Here is a 17,786-nt window from a genome sequence, read left to right as displayed (position 1 = left end):
GTGGGTGGATGCAAACAAAACCAAGATTTTATTGAAGAGGAAAAACTTGATACAATCTTATGGAAAATTACTAGTGTACACTTCTACAGGCAAAAATTACAAGAGAATCATAATAACACTATACTTATACAGGGAATGGGGAACACACGGCACATCGAGGGAAAACAACTATCTTAACAATCCCCTTATCCTTATCCCACCCCCTATACCTAACTAGGTTAATCTATGAGGGGTCAGAATTCATGCTCACCAATAAAAAGGGTTTGTTAGACTCAAAACAGCGGTTGGGTTCGGGGTTCGCTCTTGGTGCTCTCTGGAGCCTGCCGTCGTCACGTGGGCTCCGGGTGCTGCAAGGGCGTTGTCCAGGTTCAAGTACCCCAAAGTTACAGTCTCTGTTTGGGTACTTTGTCTTGCAGGGATGATTCTTCGCCGACAGCTTGAGTTTGCATGAAGATACTCGCAGGTCGGCTGAGGCTGAAGGCCTGATGATTCGAAGCCTCCCCTCAGTTGGCCTTCCCCAGGTGGTCTTCCCTCCTCCTCCCCTCGTCGCGTCCCGCTTTGCCTGGCTTGAATTGCCCATGTTCGCCCGACCCGGTGTCGGGGCGAGTCCAGGTGGAGTTGGAGAGGACACGGGCAAAGGCCAGGGGGTAAGCGTGGGACGGGGGAAGAGCGGCAGCCACGAGGGCGAGGGGCCGAAGAACCGGGGAGCGGTAATACCGACAGCAGCAGAACAGCAGTTCCTTCTTCTTCTTCTATCAACACCAACCAACACCTATTGCTACCTGGGGGCCTTCAATTATACCTTCGTCGAAAACCCTTATCTGCCCGCCAAATCAGGTTAGTTCTTTGTTTTAATTTTGGCGGGCTAGTTAAAATAATGGTAGCAATCTATACTGACGGGTTGTTAGATGGCCGGTAATTGCATCTACCAGCCCGATAATTGACTCGTATTGTCCTGAAAGTTCTTGATGGGCTTGTCCAGCCTCGATGGATGTGTTTAATCTGTTTCCGATTATGTATGCAGACTGTTTGATGGCTTTAACTGTAGGCCCCATTGAATTCAGATCTGCCTCCGATTCGGCCTAATACATAATTCACAGCTTGTCTGGGTCTCAAATCACAAAGTTCTTTTCACAGGAAACCTGCAGCCTTAGTTTCGATTTACCTCAAACAGCCTGGGCTGCAGAATCCATTTTGGAGACCCGCAGGCTTTCTGCCACGAGGCACGGATGCCATCTTGGGTACCCTTTTTAATTTCAAAAGAAATGTCCACGCAGGGTCCCTTTTATCGATAATAACCTTCGGGGAAATGCACAAATTTTGCGAATCTTACAGCCTAGACATCGAGTGTTGGTAAGTCTTCGACCACAGAGGAGATACTAGCCTGGCCTCGTCCAGTTCTCACCCAATGTCCACACACATATACCATTTGCAGCAGGAGCTTGGAATAGTAATCAGGAGTGGGAATACCTGGTGGATTTTGCACTCATCCTTCCAGCCCAGATTGAAGATAATTGTAGATCTTCAACAGTTGACCCAGCAAAGATCAGGTAATTCAGCACAGATTGGAAATCAAACCGGGAACATTCTGGTCTCTGTGACTTAATGCTACACCAGGTTATCCACTAAAATGGAAAGAAGAAAGAACATGCATTTGCATTTCACGTCCTCAGACCATCCTAAAGCACTTTACAACTAATGAACTACTTTTGAAGTGCAGTCACTGTCGTTATGTTGGTAAACGCAATGGCCAAATTGTACTCGGCAAGGTCCCACACAAGGCGAATGGAATAAATGGCCAGTTAGTTTGGTGTTGGTTGAAGGAGGAATGCTGGCCAGGGACATTGGGAAAACTCCTTGCCTCTTCTTCAAATAGCGTCATGGGGTTTCTAACACCTGGAATGTAGCCCAGCCTAGGCCTCTGTTTGCCATCTCATCCCAGAGGCTTCACCGACGACAACTCAGCACTCCCTGAGTACCACACTCAAGTGTTGTCCAGATAATATGCTCAAATAATGGAGTGGGGCTCGACAAACAGGGGGCTGAAGGGGGGGAGGAGCTAAACACGATCAAAATCACTAAGGAAGTGGTACTTGGTAAAATAATGGGACTCAAGACGGATAAATCACCTGGACCTGATGGCTTACATCCTAGGGTCTTGAGGGAAGTGGCGGTAGGGATTGTGGATGCATTGGTAATAATCTTCCAAAACTCCTTGGACTTGGCAAAGGTCCCGGCAGACTGGAAAACTGCTAATGTAACACCCTTATTTAAAAAGGGCAGTAGACAGAAGGCTTGAAACTATAGACCGGTTAGCCTAACATCTGTGGTAGGTAAAATTTTGGAGTCCATTATTAAGGAGACAGTAACAGGACATTTGGATAATCATAATTTAATAGGACAAAGTCAGCATGGTTTTATGAAGGGGAAGTCATGTTTGACAAATTTGCTGGAGTTCTTTGAGGAATGGGCAGCACGGTGGCATAGTGGTTAGCACTGTTGCCTCACAGCGCCAGGGACCCGGGTTCGAATCCGGCCTCGGGTGACTGTGTGGAGTTTGCACATTCTCCCCGTGTTTGCGTGGGTTTTCTCCGGGTGCTCCGGTTTCCTCCCACAGTCCAAAGATGTGCGGGTTAGGTTGATTGGCTATGATAAATTGACCCTTAGTGTTAGTGGGGTTACGGGGATAGGGTGGGATATGTGTTGGTGTAGGGGTTACGGTGATCGGGTGGGATATGTGTCGGTGCAGGCTCGATGGGCCGAAATGGCCTCTATCTGCACTGTGGGGTTTCTGTGATTCTGTGAAGTAACATATAGGGCGGATAAAGGGGAACCAGTGGACGTAGTGTATTTAGACTTCCACAAGGCATTTGACAAGGTGCCACACAAAATAAAAAATAACGGGATTGGGGGTAATATTCTGGCATGGAGGGAGGATTGGCTATCTAACAGAAGGCAGAGAGTTGGGATAAATGGTTCATTCTCAGACTGGCAATCAGTAACTAGTAGTGTTCCGCAGGGGTCAGTGCTGGGCCCCCAACTCTTTACAATCTATATTAACGATTTGGAGGAGGGGACCGAGTGTAACATATCAAAGTTTGCAGATGATACTAAGGTGGGAGGGAAAGTAGTGAGTGAGGAGGACATAAAAAACCTGCAAGGGGACATAGACAGGCTAAGTAAGTGGGCAGAGATTTGGCAGATGGAATACAATACTGGAAAGTGTGAGGTTATGCACTTTGGCAGGAAAAATCGTAGAGCAAGTTATTATCTTAATGGCAAGAAACTGGAAAGTACTGAAGTACAAAGGGATCTGGGGGTCCTGGTGCATGAAACTCAAAAGGTTAGTATGCAGGTGCAGCAAGTGATTAAGAAGGCCAATGGAATGTTGGCTTTCATTGCTAGGGGGATAGAATATAAAAATAGGGAGGTATTGCTTCAGTTGTACAAGGTATTGGTGAGACCGCACCTGGAATACTGCATACAGTTTTGATGTCCATACTTAAGAAAGGACATACTTGCTCTCGAGTCAGTACAAAGAAGGTTCACTCGGTTAATCCCGGGGATGAGGGGATGGACATATGAGGAGAGGTTGAGTAGATTGGGACTCTACTCATTGGCGTTCAGAAGAATGAGAGGCGATCTTATTGAAACATATAAGATTGTGAAGGGGTTGGATCGGGTGGATGCGGGGAGGATGTTCCCGATGATGGGTGAAACTAGAACTAGGGGGCATAGTCTTAGAATAAGGGGCTGCTCTTTCAAAACTGAGATGAGGAAGAACTACTTCACTCAGAGGGTGGTAGGTCCATGGAATATGCTGCCCCAAAAAGCTGTAGAAGCTACATCATTACATAAATTTAAAACAGAAATAGACAGTTTCCTAGAAGTAAAGGGAATTAAGGGTTACGGGGAGCGGGCAGGAATTTGGACATGAGTCTAGGTTCGGATCGGTCATGGCCCTGTGGGTAGCGGAGCGGGCCCAGGGGCCGTGTAGCCTGATCCTGCTCCTATTTCGTGTGTCTAATTCTGTTAGATTCAGGAGATGGTTCTGTGATAGTGGATTGGCGGTTAGGATCAGATCAGCCATGATTTTATTGAATGGCGGAGCAGGCTCGAGGGGCCGATTGGCCTACTCCTGCTCCTATTTCTTATGTTCTTATGACTCAGGGGAGAGAGAGCTGCTAACTCAAGTAAGCTGACAATAGCCTATTGGAAGAGTCTAGTGACCAGTAAAAAAAAAGGGTTGGATGTGGGGGTGGGTGGGCGGGTGGCCTCAAGGTCAAGGAGAGGACGCTGATGTTGAGAAACAGAATACTTTCCATTTCAAGCAGCAAGTAGATGCAGAGCTCTCCTCTGCCCCAACAATGTTCTTCAGCCCTAACGTCAGAAGAGGCTCCTCCTACCCTACCATTGTGTGCAGTTTTTCCCATCTCCCACACCAACAGCCCTTAGGTTTGTGTGCATGACCTTGTCAATAGGTGCTGAATTAGGGGTATGTTTGTGCTGGCAGCCCACATCAGGAGGTGGATTGAGATTGGCCAAACCCAATTCATGTAGTATTCTGGCAGCCAGTAGAGAGCGGAGGCTTCCATTTCATTGGTCTGAGCTGGGTTTGAACCCAGGTGCCAGAGGTGAAAGGCCAGTGTCTACTGCCCCATATCCTGGCCATTCTTTATGGACAAACCTGAACGGTGGGTGAGTCACTGTTGACGATTTGGTCAACCAAGGCTGATCTTGCCCTTACCCAATGTCCAAGACAGGTGCATCTCCAACAATGGGCGACAAGAACACATCACAAGTAGGAGGGTCACAAAAACATTTAAGAATAAAAGAACTGACATGAATCGGTCATTCATGAAAGAAAAACTTGTGAAGTGATGCTGAGCGGCCTGCAGGTGGCACTGTCCAGGGAGAGTATAAGTACTCGGGCATGGGCCCAGCTTGCGCAGGACATTCTTAACAGGAACTAGTGAAGGACGCAACTAGACCTCCATGTTGTAAAACAGTTGATTAAAGCTTTGTTTAACGCTTAGACCAAGTGCCTAGTAGCTTTCTTACGTCAAGAACCATTTGGCTTACTGAGCCCATTCCTTTTGCAAGACAGTCCGCTTTTATTATTTACCTTACCCAACCCCCATTAATCTCCTCAGGGAAGGTTCAGCAAAGTTTCTTTCTGCTCTGAATGTTAATCAAGCAAAGCGACCCAGTGTCACAGGTCCAGCTTCTGCTTAAAACTCAGAATAATCGACCTCACAACCTGGTATCATTCAGCATTGATGTAGCAGAAGAATCATCTGGATCCACACAGCATTTTAAAATCTTGCACTTAGCCTGACAACCTGTCATTGTGACTGGAGATACTGCCAGGCTGGTCTCCCCCAGCGTCCAACCCCCCCACCCCCAACTTTCTTCAAACCTGGGGGGCATGATGGCCAATTGCTGCACCCCACTACCACGCCAGCTGAGGACAGCATAGACCCCCATTGAATGGCACATTTACCCCATTATATCAAATGTACATTAAATACGTCCACCTGTGAGTAGTTTTAGATCCTGAAGTGAAAAAGTTTTTTTTTAAATCATGCTGGCGCTCTGGTACTGACATTACTTTTTGCTGAAGGACCGTATAAAAAAAAATACCATGTTAAAGAGCAAGTATCTATTGTTGGAAGTAATTAAAAGTTTGAGGTAATTGCTGTTATTGGCTGTTTACCGCCACTATAAAAAGGCAGAGAATGCCAGCGTTAATTACAAATTTGGAGAGAATCTGGGTGCTGTAGATTTTTTTTAATTGCTCCTCGCTCTCTTTCTTAAGTGCTGTTCATCCATGATAATCATTGGGTTGTTGTGACTGCTCGTCAATTACACGGCGAAGCAGGGTTTCCAGTATTGAATTCACAAGCATCACTACCCCTGCTCCTGCCAACATGATGTTTCAATGGCTGTTGTGACCTCTGACAGGGTGGGGGGGCGGAGGCTTAATGCCATCAGTAAAGCACCTGCAAAATCTTGCTTCTTTTCGCTTTGCACTCTTTCTTTCAGTTAAAAAAAAAACTAGCGCCCATGCACAGTCCTGCTTCGAGACGGCGTAATGAAACCCAAAAGCTTTTCAGTCTAGCTGCACGCGTTTGCTTCCTTCTTGTTGCACTTGCCTTTATTCCGGTGGAAATTAAAACCTTCACACCACTGCTTTGATGCTCAGTCTTATCATATTGGCCTCCCTATATGCCCTAGCTCTTAGTATTAAAACCAGCCAAAAAAACAATCATACCTGTAAAGCTTATGGTGTCATTTGTAACTATTTCTCTGAATCCAGTGCAATTATTATTCTGTCTACTGAACAGCGATGTGATATAATATTGGTGCTGAAGGAGATCCCTAATAATTTATATATTGTGTTGAAATATAATTAGCTTTACTATTTCAAAGTTTATGTGGACATCTATGATACTTTGTATGCAAATGTCCACACACAAGATGGTACTTACTGACATTCAGGTGGAACCATGGCTTTCATTTTCTTAAAAGTGCTATCTTTTTTCTGACTTGGATTCAGCCAGGTTAAAAGCGATTCAAAATTCTACATCAAGCCTTTAACTGCAGACACTGGGCAGGAGGTGACTTATTCATGAAGCTCTTACATGACGGATCCTGAACTCGATTATAGTGGCAGGTCATGACCCAATATTATTTTACATTTTACTCAGTCACTTAAATTCCTCGGGTCCTTTGTCATGTGAGTGGCGCTCGCCTTGTTTGGAAGACGTGTATGTATAAACTGCAGCTTTTTGATGCTTTGCAGCCTCGGTGATTTTTCTGTCAGGAATGCTGTTTCTAAATATCATTCGGGGAGTGACATTCATTTGTTAGAAGGCCAAATGGACTCTCTAGCACACAGTGAGTCAACAGACAAGATGATTGAAATAAATACACACAGCAAATAGTGTCTGAACAAGACCATAGGCGGATTGTCACCATTTCGTCCTTTATCTGTATGTTGTGTTGTTTTTCATGAAAATTGTGTTATGAGCAATTTATTTCAGTTTATTTAGTTACGTTCAAAGAACACAACTATTTTAACCCTTGGAATATCATTAGGTCCAAATAGATGACTAACTATGATTGATCAATCAATCTGTCTGTCTGTCAGACTATCTATCCATACCTCAGTCTATCTATCTATGTCTATCTATCCATACCTCAGTCTATCTATCCATACCTCAGTCTATCTATCTATGTTTATCTATGCATACCTCAGTCTGTCTATCTATATTTATCTATGCATACCTCAGTGTATCTATCCATACCTCAGTCTGTCTATCTATACCTCAGTCTATCTATCCATACCTCAGTCTGTCTATCTATACCTCAGGCTATCTATCCATACCTCAGTCTGTCTATCTATACCTCAGTCTATCTATCCATACCTCAGTCTGTCTATCTGTCTGTCTGTCTCTATCTTTAACTCTGTCTCTCTCTCTCTCTCTCTATCCATACATCAGTCTATGTGTCTCTATCTCAATCTATCAATTCCAACCTCTTTATTCTTCTTCATGACCATCAAGGCACCAGGTTCTACAAGGAAATAGGTTTTCAGTGGCTGAATGTGACTATATTAATCTGTGACATGTCAAAATGCTTCATTACAGGAAATGGTGAGACCGCACCTGGAATACTGCATACAGTTTTGGTGTCCATACTTAAGAAAAGACATACTTGCTCTCGAGTCAGTACAAAGAAGGTTCACTCGGTTAATCCCGGGGATGAGGGGATGGACATATGAGGAAAGGTTGAGTAGATTGGGACTCTACTCATTGGAGTTCAGAAGAATGAGAGGCGATCTTATTGAATCATATAAGATTGTGAAGGGGTTGGATCGGGTGGATGCGGGGAGGATGTTCCCGATGATGGGTGAAACTAGAACTAGGGGGCATAGTCTTAGAATAAGGGCTGCTCTTTCAAAACTGAGATGAGGAGGAACTACTTCACTCAGAGGGTGGTAGGTCCATGGAATATGCTGCCCCAAAAAGCTGTAGAAGCTACATCATTACATAAATTTAAAACAGAAATAGACAGTTTCCTAGAAGTAAAGGGAATTAAGGGTTACGGGGAGCGGGCAGGAATTTGGACATGAGTCTAGGTTCGGATCGGTCATGGCCCTGTGGGTAGCGGAGCGGGCCCAGGGGCCGTGTAGCCTGATCCTGCTCCTATTTCATGTGTCTAATTCTGTTAGAGTCAGGAGATAGTTCTGTGATAGTAGATTGGCGGTTAGGATCAGATCAGCCATGATCTTATTGAATGGCGGAGCAGGCTCGAGGGGCTGATTGGCCTACTCCTGCTCCTATTTCTTATGTTCTTATGTAACATGTGCCTCCCTCAGGGTTCGACCGTGCCCAAATGAGTATAGGTGCCTATGTTGCTGATTGAGTTAAAACATTTTTGCCGCCATTGGAAATTTGTACATATTAATATTTTTTTTATACATAGAGAGATAATTACTAGCTTATCTTCTGTGGAGTTGCACATGGGGAGTCAAGACTAAGTATACATAAGAACATAAGAATTAGGAGCAGGAGCAAGCCATATGGCCCCTCGAGCCTGCTCCACCATTCAATAAGGTCATAGCTGACCTTCAACCTCAACTCCACTTTCCTGCATATCCCCATATCCCTTGATTCCCTTAGTATCCAAAAATCTATGATCTCCGTCTTGAATATACTCAACGACTGAGCCTCCACAGCCCTCTGCGGTAGAGAATTCTGAAGATTCACCACCCTCTGAGTGAAGAAATTTCTCATCGTCTCAGTCCTAAACGGCCGACCCCTTATCTTGAGACTATGACCCCTAGTTCTAGACTCTCCAGCCAGGGGAAACAGGCTCTCAGCATCTACCCCGCCAAACCGCCTAAGAATTTTATACGTTTCAATGAGATCATCTCTCATTCTTCTAAACTCCAAAGATTATAGGCCCAATCTACTCAATCTCTCCTCATAGGCGAATCCTCTCATCCCAGGGATCAATCCAGTGAACATTTGTTGCTCTGCCTCTAAGGCAAGTATATCCTTCCTTAGGTAAGGAAATGAAAACTGTACACTACTCCAAGAAGGTGTGGTCTCACCAAAGCCCTATATAATTACAGCAAGACGTTCTTACTGTTAAACTCCAACTCCCTTGCAATAAAGGCTAACATACCATTTTCCTTCCTTATTGCTTGATATACCTTCATGCTAGCTTTCTGTAATTTGTGTACAAGGACACCCAAATCACTCTATATACCAACATAAGAACATAAGAAATAGGAGCAGGAGTCGGCCATTCGGCCCTTCGAGCCTGCTCTGCCATTCAATAAGATCATGGCTGATCTTCTGCCTCAACTCCATTCACCGGCCCTATCGCCATATCCCTTGATGCCCTTACAAGTCAGAAATCTATCGGCTTCTGTTTTGAATATACCCAATGACTCAGCCTCCACACTCCTCTGGGGTAGAGAATTCCAAAGATTCACCACTCTCTGTGTGAAGAAATTTCTTCTCATCTCAGCCCTGAATGGCCTACCTTTTATCCTGAGGCTGGTCCTAGACTCCCCAGCCAAGGGAAACATTCTCCCAGCATCCACCCTATCAAGCCCTGTAATAATTTTGTATGCTTCAATGAGATCCCCTCTCATTCTTCTGAATTCAAGAGAATACAGGCCTAGTTTACTCAATCTCTTCTCATACGACAGTCCCGCCAACCCAGGAATCTCATGAACCTTCACTGCGCTCCCTCTATGGCAAATATATCCTTCCTTAGGTAAGGAGACCAAAATTGTACACAATACTCCAGGTGTAATCTCACCAAGGCCCTATATAATTGGAGTAAGACTTCTTTACTCCTGTACTCAAATCCTCTTGTAATAAAGGGCAGCATACCATTTGCCTTCCTAATGCTTGCTGCACCAGCACATTCACTTTCAGTGACTCATGTACAAGGACACCCAGGTCCCTTTGAGCATCTGCATTCCCCAATCTTTCACCATTTAGGAAATACTCTGATTTCATGTTTTTTCTACCAAAATGGATAACCTCACATTTATCCACATTATATTCCATCTGCCATGTTCTCACCCACTCACTGAGCCTGTCGAGATCCCCTTGAAGCCTCTTCACATCCTCTTCACAACTGACACTGCCACCTAGCTTTGTATCATCAGCAAATTTGGAAATGTGATATTTAGTCCCCTCCATCCAAATCCTTGCTATAGATTGTGAATAGCTGGGGCCCAAGCACCGATCCTTGCGGTATCTCACTAGTCACAGCCTGCCATCCTGAAAAAGACCCGTTTATCCCTACTCTTTGTTTTGTGTCTGTTAACCAATTCTCAATCCATGCTAGTATATTACCCCCAATTCCATGTGCCCTAACTTTGTTCACCGACCTCTTGTGTGGGACCTTATCGAAGGCCTTCTGAAAATCCAAATACACCACATCTACCGGTTCCCCTTTGTCTACTCTACTAGTTACATCCTCAAAGAACTCCAATAGGTTTGTCAAACAGGATTTCCCTTTCATAAATCCATGTTGACTCTGCCCAATCTTACTATTAGTTTCTAAGTGCCCAGTTATTGCATCCTTTATAATAGATTCCAGCATTTTCCCAACTACTGATGTGAGGCTAACAGGTCTGTAGTTCCCTGTTTTCTCTCTCCCTCCTTTCTTAAATAGCGGGGTTACATTTGCTATCCTCCAATCTGCAGGAACGTTCCAGAATCTATAGAATTTTGGAAGATGACAACCAATGCGTCCACTATCCCAATGGCCACCTCTTTCAAAAGCCTAGGATGTATGTCATCCGGTCCATGGGATTTATCGACTTTTAGTGCCATTAATTTTGCTAGCACTGTTTTTTTAACCTATTAAAAATTTCTTTAAGTTCCTCATTCTTGCCACACCCTTGGTTTTCTTGTATTTTCTCCGTGAAGACAGAAACAAAGTATTTATTTAATTTCTCTGCCATTTCCTCATTCCCCATTATACATTCTCCCATCTCTGGCTGTAAAGGACCTACATTTACCTTCACCAGTCTTTTCCTTTTCACATACCTATAGAAGCTTTTACAATCCGTTTTTATATTTTCGCTAGTTTGAGCTCATATTCCATTTTCCCCTTTATCAATTTCTTGGTCCGCCTTTGCTGATTTCTAAAAAGATCCTAATCCTCAGGCTGACCGCCTTTTCTGGCAACTTTATAAGCTTCCTCCTTTGACTTAATATTAGCTTTAATTTTTTTTGTTAGCCATGGTTGGATCACTTTTCCTTTTGGGTTTCTATGCCCTAGAGGAATATATATTTGTTGCAAATTATGCATTATTTCCTTCAATACAAAAAGAAAATACTGCAGATGCTGGAAATCTGAAATAAAAACAGAAAATGCTGGAGATACTCAGCAGGTCAGGCAGCATCTGTGAAGAGAGAAACAGAGTTAACGTTTCAGGACTGACAAAAGGTCATCGACCTGAAACGTTAACTCTGTTTCTCTCTTCACAGATGCTGCCTGACCTGCTGAGTGTCTCCAGCATTTTCTGTTTTTATGCATTATTTCCCTGAATGTTAGCCATTGTATGTCCACCTTCATACCTTTTAGTGTAGTCTCCCAATCTACCATGGCCAACTTATCCCTCATACCCTTGTAGTTTCCTCTGTTTAGATTGAAGACCTTAGTTTCAGATTGGACAACATCGCTCTCAAGCATAATGTAAAATTCAATCATATTATGGTCACTTGTCCCTAAAGGCCCCTTTACCACAAGATTATTGATTAGCCCTTTCTCATTACAGTTACTAGTCTCTCATCTTTTAAAATATATTCTGCTTTTCTATTCTGCCTACCAAAGTGGATAATTTCACACTTCCCCACATTTTACTCCACCTGCCACCTTCGTGCCCACTCATTTAGTAATCTTTAGCTGAAGCAGGGTAGGCGATAATTGGACCAGGATGTCCAGACATAATTCAGTCCCAATTTGTATGTCATGCATTCGGTCCTTATTTTTATATAATACAGGAAACTTTGGTTTATCCGGAGGTTGTATGTCTGGAATACTCGATCTAACGGCAAAAATCAGGAGCCGTTTTCTATAAGTTTTTTTAGTTCTCGTTCTTTTTATTTCCCAGTCAGGCACTGCAAGGTCTGTAGCTATAGCAACAGCTTCAGCTAGAGACGCTTGCAGCTGCAGCCGACTCTTTAGAAGCTGTTGCTAAGCAACAGTGTTTGTTATCAGATACGGAGATGAAAACCTCCGTATGCTTCAACATTAACTTTGTATGTCCGGCAGTTTTGATAGATCGGCAACACGCCGGTCCTGTCGGTGCCGGATATCACAAAGCTTCCTGTATTTTATTGTGATATATTTACGGTTCAATTCCAAAATTTATAGGACCTTAGAAAGCACATAATCTATGCTGGCATGTCTGTGAAGTGTTGAGGGAGTGCTGCACTGTCAGAAATGCCCTCTTTCAGATGAGACATTAAATCAAAGCCTCCGTCTGTCCTCTCAGGTGGACATAAAAAAATCCCATGACCCTATTTGAAGAAGAGCAGGGGAGTTCTCCCCGGTGTCCTGGTCAATATTTATCCCTCAACCAACACCTAAACCAGATGAACTGGTCATTATTTAATTTGTTTGTGGGAGCTTGCTGTGCACAATTTGGCTGCAGCTTTTCCTACATTACAACAGTGACTCCACTTCAAAAAAGTACTTCATTGGCTGCAAAGCACTTTGGGACATCCTAAGATTGTGAAGGGCGCTATATAAATGCAAGTCTTACTTTTTCTTTCTTTCAAAGTAGTGGACCTGATCGGAATACAGGATGTGAGATGTACATTTATGACCCCTAGTTTTGGATTCCCTCAAAAGTGGAAATATCTTCCCTACGTCTACCCTATCAAACCCCGTCATAAGTGAGTGAGGACTTTAAAATTATGACACGGTTTGATAGGGTAGACGTAGAGAAGATATTTCCACTTCTGAGGGGATCCAAAACTAGTGGTCACAAATGTAAGAGAGTCACTAATAAATCCAAGAGGGAATTCAGGAGAAATTTCTCTACCCAGAGAGTGGTGAGAATGTGGAACTCCCTACCACAGGGAGTAGCTGAGGCGAACGGCATAGATACATTTAAGGGGAAGCTAGATAAGAACATAAGAAGTAGGAGCAGGAGTAGGCCATACGGCCCCTCGGGCCTGCTCTGCCATTCAATAGGATCATGGCTGATCCGAACCTAGACTCATGTCCACTTCCCTGCCCGCTCCCCATAAGTACATGAGGGAGAAAGGAATAGAAGGATATGCTGATAGGGTGAGATGATGTAGGGTGGGAGGAGGCTCGTGTGGAGCTTAAAGCTGGCATAGGCCAGTTGGACCAAATGGCCTGTTTCTGTGCTGTAAATTCTATGTAATTCAAAGCATTATAAGCGATTTACATATATTGGCTCAGAACTTCAGGTCTCCACGGGTGAGTATGCACGGGGTACTCACCCGTAGGCCCAATGGAAGTGCCAGTTTCCTGCATGTACTGCGCATGCGCAGGAAACCGGCACTTCCGTTCCCCTGAAAGAAGGGGTTCAGAGTTCGAACGCGTGCGCAGGAGAGGCTGCGCGTGCGCATTGAACTTACTTTTTTCTGCAGGTTTTCTCGGGAGGGTAAGTCTCCAGGAGTTACACATTTAAAAAGCAGTCGTAAGGCCTGCTTTTTACAAGGTAAGTGGTGAATTAATTAAAATTAAAACATTTTTTTCACTGGTTTATTATTTTTAAATACTTTAAATAAAGGTAAGTTTATTTTTAGCCCCGTTAGAAAATAAAATTATTTGTTTCAAAAATTTAAATTATTGTTTAAAATAGTTATTTAATGTAATTTATAGCTTATTTAAAAAATGTGGTTTTAAAAAAATTTATTTGAAGATTTAGTGATGTTTTGGGGCCCGTAGTATTTATAAGTTTTGACAGCTCTTCCTGTCGAACTTATGAATGAAGCATTCCCTGCTCCGATTGGCTCCCCATGGCCCACGTGATCCCAGGGGACGCATCGAACTAACTGCGCCCCTGGAATATGCAAGCACTGCACGCCGGCAGTTGGAGCAGGCCCAGGATCGGAATTCCACGGGGGCCCAAAGCTCAACGGCCGGCGCGCAAGGTAAGTGCAGGTCGGGGGCTTACACCCGCGGGAAGCCCCCGACCCGAATTTCTGGGCCATTATTTAATCCCAGAACCAGCTATGCAAGTGGGGCATTCTTCTTGTGCATGCCTATATCAACAGCAGAATGACAGTGAGCATTGCGCACATACAATGAAATGTATGGTTTCAAGGTACTGTTGGGGATGACTGCATTATACTTACAATGGTTATGAATCCTTGGCTCCGGTCTCTAGCACACAGAATACCACACAGCTGATAAACCTGATTGATTGATCAAAAGTAAAGGGAGCAGTGCAAACATAAATCTAGGTTATTGATATTCTGAGGGCATATGGTACAAAACTAAACATATTAGAAAGAAACATTTTCCCCGCCAATTATTTTCCTACTTCCCCTCCTCATGGGCCCTTAACTGCGTGGCTATCCTTTTAACTGAAATACCATCCAACTGAAGCACAAGCCAACATGTGAGTTTAACACCAGCGCTGTTCTATTCAATATATGGTGCACTGGCTGTGAGAGGACATTGATAATGTCAATATTCCTTCACTCAAAATACTATCTACAGGATGCACTGCAGCAACTCGCCAAGGCTTCTTCGACAGCACCTCGCAAACCCGTGACTTCTTCCACCTAGAAGGACAAGGGCAGCAGGCGCACGGGATCACCACCACCTCCAAGTCGCACAACATCTCAACTATACAACTCACAATATATCGGCCGATCCTTCGTCGTCGCTGGGTCAAAATCCTGGAACTCCCTCCCTAACAGCATTGTGGGAGTACCTTCACCGCACGGACTGCAGCGGTTCAAGAAGGTGGCTCTCCACCACCTTGTCGAGGGCAATTAGGGATGGGCAATAAATGCTGGGCCTTGCCAGCGACGCTCACATCCCAGGAATGAATTCAAAAAAATAATTTGATTCTGCTTTTGTGAGGCACTTCACATGACATGCAATTGTGAACTGAGAACATTTATTGATTATGTGACTAGTGTAGTGTCATGCTATAATTAATGAGTGACATTAATGACTGTACAACTGGGTCAGCAATATCTTTAATTAAAAAGGAACTCCTAAAAAATAATAGAAATGTTTTAAAATGTTAAAAGGATTTAATAGAGTAGATATAGAGACTAAGATGGTGATTTTGCCAATGGGGATATTTTGGAGGCGGGACTCCAACTTGTCGGGTTTCAGTCCCGCCTCCATCAACATCTTCCCTTGATTGACCTTGTTAAGCCCCACCCAGCGGGCTCACCCGGCCAATTAAGGGAAAATCGATTGCAGAGCACGTCAATGTATGACGTTCCCCAACAAGCTGGCCACCAAACTCCAAACTCTTGGCCTGAACACTTCCCTCTGCAACTGGACCCTGGACTTCCTAACAAACAGACCCCAGTCTGTCAAATTAGGTAACCACACCTCCCCCCCCCCCCCTGACCCTGAACACGGGGGCTCCACAAGGATGTGTGCTGAGCCCCCTCCTCTACTCCCTCTTCACCCACGACTGTGTGGCTGTTCATGGTTCCAACACCATCATCAAGTTTGCGGATGATACCACGGTAGTAGGCCAGATCACCAACAACGATGACTCAGCCTACAGGGAGGAGGTCCAGCATCTCGTGAAGTGGTGCGCCGATAACAACCTGGCCCTTAACATCAAGAAAACCAAAGAAATCATTGTGGACTTCAGGAAGTCTAAAGGCGGAAGTCACACCCCCATCCACATCAATGGGGCTGTGGTGGAAAGGGTGGACAGCTTTAGGTTCCTCGGAGTCCACATCACGGAAGACCTCTCCTGGTCCCTCAATACCTCCTCTCTGGTGAAGAAGGCCCAGCAGCGCCTATATTTCCTAAGGAGGCTGAAGGGATGTAACCTGTCACCCCTGATCCTCTCTAACTTTTACCGCTGCACAATAGAGAGCATCCTGACGAACTGTATCACAGTATGGTATGGCAGCTGTAGCTACTATGACCGGAAAGCCCTGCAGCGGGTAGTCAAAACTGCCCAACGCATTACCGGCACCCGGCTACTGACCATAGAGCACATATACCAGAAACGCTGTTTACGGAGGTCACGGTCCATCATCAAAGACCCTACCCACCCCAGCCACAGTCTGTTCACCCTCCTGCCATCTGGGAGACACTACAGATGCATTCGCACCCGTACGACCAGATTTAGGAACAGCTTCTTTCCCAGGGCTGTCATCCTACTGAACTCCACAAATAAACTCTAAAGCCTGCACATCTGCCAATGCACTTTATTATGGTTATGTTTATGTTAATGTATTACAAGCCAAATGTATGTTGAATGTTTAAATGTCTTAATCTAAATGTACACTCTCGGGAGCCGCAAGCCTACATTTCGTTGTATTGCACTTGTGCACTAACAATGACAATTAAAGTTGATTTGATTTGATTTGATCTGTCAAAAATTCTCTGTAGTTTGATGAGGTCTTGAATTCAAGACCTCTTCAAACCTCTTTCTTTTGCAGAAATTAGATGGTTGCTGCATTGGAGAATGCAATGGCCATCTGTCATCTCTGCCGCGGAGGTGCGAGACTCTCCGCATACCCACCGCCTGAAGCCTGCAGGAAGAAACAAAGGTAAGTACACTTTTACTAACACTTTCCACTTACCTCAGATACTCACCTCTCCACACTTGCTCCCATCACTCACATTCACTGCGCACTTTTGGACCCCTCCGACCCCTGCAGACCCACTACTCGCCTCGCTGACCTGGCGGGTTTCGGAGCCTTCGGGAAGCCCGCATTTGTGAGGGCAAAAAGGGGATAATCCTATTTTCTGCTTAACAGGCAGTTAATTGGCTTTAATCCCTTCCCGCCTCCAAGGAGATGGGACCCGGCGCGAGACGGCTACCCGCCTCCTGGCAAGATGGCACGGAGGCGGGTTGGGCACCCGCCCCCAAATTCTGCCATTTTCCCGGCAGTCCCACCTCCATACCCATCTCCCCTGGGCTGGCAAAATCGCCCCCATTATTTCCTCTTGTGGTGGAACCAATAACAAGGGGACATAACCTTAAAATTAGAGCCAGGCCATTCAGGAACAAAATCAAGAAGCATTTTCTCACACAAAGGGTAGTGGAAATCTGGAATTCTCTTCCCCAAAAAGCGATGGATGCTGGGGGACAATTGGATCTTTTAAGACTGAGAGCGATAGATTTTTGTTAGGTCAGGGCATCAAGGGATATGGGCCAAAGGCGGGTCAATGGAGCTGAGGTACAGATCAGCCATGATCTAATTGAATGGCGGAGCAGGCCCGAGGGGCTGAATGGCCTCCTCCTGCTCCTAATGTTCCGAATCGTGTGAATTTCTTTTTATTCGTATTTTATTCTCTTTGTGACAATAGATTTTGTTTTTTCATTTTAAAAGAGATCGCAATAACTTCAGTGTATATTTTACACATTAGCAGAATTTTTTTGCAGTGGGTGCGGGGAGGGTGGATTCTCCCCACCATCTTTTAGTCAGAACATCTCTGGTGATAATATGCCTATTATCAAAATTAGTGTTCAACCAACTGGGAAAAGACGAGCCATTAAAGATGTTATGACTGAGCAAATCGACATCAACTACATCTTAACACACAAT

At 44.6% G+C, this 17,786-nt stretch overlaps 1 long non-coding RNA gene across 1 annotated transcript in view; it reads left to right on the top strand.

Moving 5' to 3' along the window:
• LOC147125350 (uncharacterized) overlaps positions 1-17,786 on the top strand; it is a 125,220-nt gene that overhangs the window by 47,061 nt on the left and 60,373 nt on the right. Inside the window, exon 3 of the long non-coding RNA XR_015080059.1 lies at positions 417-837. This is a non-coding gene — a long non-coding RNA (uncharacterized LOC147125350). The remainder of the gene's footprint in view (positions 1-416; positions 838-17,786) is intronic.

This window comes from Somniosus microcephalus, chromosome 1, assembly GCF_052327205.1.
Source record: "Somniosus microcephalus isolate GS21.2 chromosome 1, FLI_Smic_1.0, whole genome shotgun sequence".
Taxonomy (NCBI): Eukaryota; Metazoa; Chordata; class Chondrichthyes; order Squaliformes; family Somniosidae; genus Somniosus; species Somniosus microcephalus.
Note: the sequence above shows the minus strand (reverse complement) of the source record. Positions and strands in the feature narration are given on the sequence as shown.